A 3,101-nucleotide genomic window follows, 5' to 3' on the forward strand; every position below is an offset into this window, starting at 1 on the left:
CTTCTACTGTAAAGTTTGGAGTCAGGAGACATGGAAAAACAGAGACTGGGATGCTGAAAGAACCATTAAAATTAGGTTAATAAAAGCTATTCCCCTCAAATTTTAATACACTGATGCAATACATTAGAAATGACAAAAATTAACTTATACATTTTATATAACTAACTTCTACTCAGCATCATGGATCTATATGTTATGTTGTATCATAGCACTTCATGTCTTGTAATGCCTACATGCTCTTTTTTTTTTTTAGTTAGATCTATTTACATCATGCTTAGTTTATTCCCATGCCATAAGTTTTTGCTTCTTCCGTTCCTTCTGTGATATTTTTTTTCTGTGAAACTTCCTCTTCAGATTTAGAAACTATCTGCTCTTTCTCAGTAACAGTCATCTTGTGGCAGGAAGAACTCATGAATAGGTTAATATGCCCATGAGTCCTTTAAGATCTGCACCTCATCTGGGGTGATTTGTTCACCTGGATATGCTCAATAACCAGAAAATCAACATCTAAACCCTTAAGTTCAACATTGCTCTCTGCATTTTTAAAGCATGAGCAGTAAAATCTAGCACTCTTTTTAGGGCCAGCAGCCCCACTGTTTGACCTGGGCGCACCTACCAACACCACCATTGTAATAGCGCACACTGCTTCTATTGGTTGGCATCCTTCATATACTTAGTGGTTTTTTAGATATACATACCCTTGATGGTCTGAACCATTTCCCAAGTGTTCTTAAAGTGAACATGAAGGTTCGAGTCGCTGCATGATTTCTTGAGGTTTTCAGGGTCCTATGAATAACGCACTATCTTGGCTGAGCCACCTATTCCTACTCACTAAAGAGGAAGAGAGTGACACGTTCTTTTAATAATGACCTGAGAAAATTATTACAAAGCAAATTAGTATTTAGTAAAAATAATACTTTTAAATTGTATTTATTTATATTTTTGCTTTTGAGGTATACCCAGCTGTGATCAGGGCTTACTTCTGGTTCTGTGCTCAGGGATAACTCCTAACAGAGTTCAGGGGACCATATAGGGTCCGTTAATTGAATGTGAATTAGCTACGTGCAAGACAAGTACCTTATCTATTTTACTAAGTTTCCAGCCCTAAAATAATACTTTTTGAAAAAGGAAGTCTTATCTCTAAGGAGTTCAAGATTTTTTTACATGTTAATTTTTTGTGTGTGTTTGCTTGTTTATTGAGGTGGATGAGTATTAGTAATTAGTAGAAAAGTGAGATAAAAATTAGTGTTTGAATAATATAATTTAGAGCTGGAGTTGGGGGTGAGACCTACTAGAAATAATACCAAGTAGTTTCATGACTCAGATACAAACTTCCTGCTGGGCCAGACCTTTTCAATGTCTTTGAGGATTAGTTGTACACTGGGAGGCTTTGTCTTCTCAAAATAACACTAGAAAGAATGAAGTTGTGAAAATTCAACAGTTTGAAGGAATAGTTTTTCTCAGATATGTGGTAACAATAATCACCTTTTTCTAGAGGCTAACTCTCAAGAGGAAATTTTACTAGAGTATATCTTAAACATTCTCATCCCACAAAAAATGGTAGATATATAAGGGGATAGACTAACAAAGTTATTATAATAGTATTTTACAGTGTATTGAATCAGTATTCTGCATATTATGAGATAATAGAATGTTATATTTTAACTATATTTTAAAGAAAAGAGATAAAGGTTTTTAAAAATAAAGATGCTTCAGAAGAGAATGCTCAAGAAGGAAAAAAAAGAGAACAAAGGATAAAAAGGCAACCTAAATTAATCCCACTACCCAGGTATTTAGAAAAGCTGTCATTTTGTTCACACCACACTTCCCAAATTGTGATTTTTCTCACTTGTATTGCTCTTTGTCCCAAATGCAGCTCTGGTAATATATATGATTTTATCACCACACATCCTATAGTCTGAAGTTTTCCTTTAACTGGAGTAATGTCATAGCCAGCCTCTGCTACCTGCTGCTCCTACCCCAACCTAGATTTTTCTATCAAGCTTCAAGAACTTTCTTTGAGAGATAAACACAAAATAGTCTCACTCATCTGTGGGATGTAAGAAAAATAAAAGACAATATAATAATTAATACCCAGAGAAAATAGAGATGAGGGCTGAAAGGACCAGCCTTACTACAAAGAGTGGTAAGTGCAGTAAGAGAAGTAACTACACTCACAACTACCATGACAACGATAGAAAGAAACATACAATGTATCAAAGACAGGCAGGGGATGGGAGAGGAGGAAAATGGGGTACATTGGTGGTGGGGAAAGTTGCACTGGGGATGTGCATTTTATGGCTGAAACCCAGTTATGAACGTATTTGTAACCTTGGTGCTTAAATAAAAAAATTATTTTTTAAAAAAGAACTCTTTTTGAATTTACTGGTGTAGTGAGGAGGTGGGCCAGAGGATCAAGCAATCACCAGTATATCCATTCTTTAGTGATCCAATTCTGGTGGATTCTTAAGAAGTCTAAGGACGTGCTCGCTTCGGCAGCACCTATACTAAAATTGGAACGATACAGAGAAGATTAGCATGGTCCCTGCGCAAGGATGGAATGCAAATTCGTGAAGCGTTCCATATTAAAAAATAAAAGAAGAAGAAGAAGTCTAAGGACAGATAAAAAAAGGAGACTGAATGAGTTTATTTCTATAATACCATCAGGTTAGGCCATTCCAAGGGACAAGTTCTCAGTGTGTTTGAACTGCAAAGATTCAGTGTCAGTTGTGATGTGACAATGGTTTGTGAAAACCTTTCCAACTCACGTTGCAAAACACAATCATAACTTTCCTTGAGAGTAAACAGGCCAATTCCAAAGACTGTATATCTCAGGGGCTTCAAACTAGTTTAGGAATACCTAAGAATTCTCTGAGAAGAACATCAAATTTTCTTTCTATTGAGCTCTTAGGTGAGTCAGGCATAGTTAGGTTGGGATATTGGAAGAGTTGATCCTAAGCACTTGTGTCTTCCAAATATGGAGGCAATAGGAGCTCTATGGTAGAGGCAAGCTTTGTGTGTTTGAGGGCTCTATGTTTGATCCCTGGAACCACAATCAAACAAAACCATAAAGAAAATGAGGAATTTTAAGTTGAGGACAA

At 36.1% G+C, this 3,101-nt stretch overlaps 1 non-coding gene and 1 pseudogene across 1 annotated transcript; one reads left to right on the forward strand and one right to left on the reverse strand.

Moving 5' to 3' along the window:
- Positions 1 to 279: 279 nt before the first annotated feature.
- On the reverse strand, positions 280 to 798 carry LOC126016309 (60S ribosomal protein L17-like; annotated as a pseudogene).
- Positions 799 to 2,483: 1,685 nt separating this feature from the next.
- Positions 2,484 to 2,590, forward strand: LOC126017001 (U6 spliceosomal RNA). The gene has a single exon (XR_007498680.1). It is a non-coding gene; the product is annotated as a U6 spliceosomal RNA (small nuclear RNA).
- The last annotated feature ends 511 nt before the right edge of the window (positions 2,591 to 3,101 follow it).

This window comes from Suncus etruscus, chromosome 8 (genome assembly GCF_024139225.1).
Source record: "Suncus etruscus isolate mSunEtr1 chromosome 8, mSunEtr1.pri.cur, whole genome shotgun sequence".
Classification (NCBI taxonomy): domain Eukaryota; kingdom Metazoa; phylum Chordata; class Mammalia; order Eulipotyphla; family Soricidae; genus Suncus; species Suncus etruscus.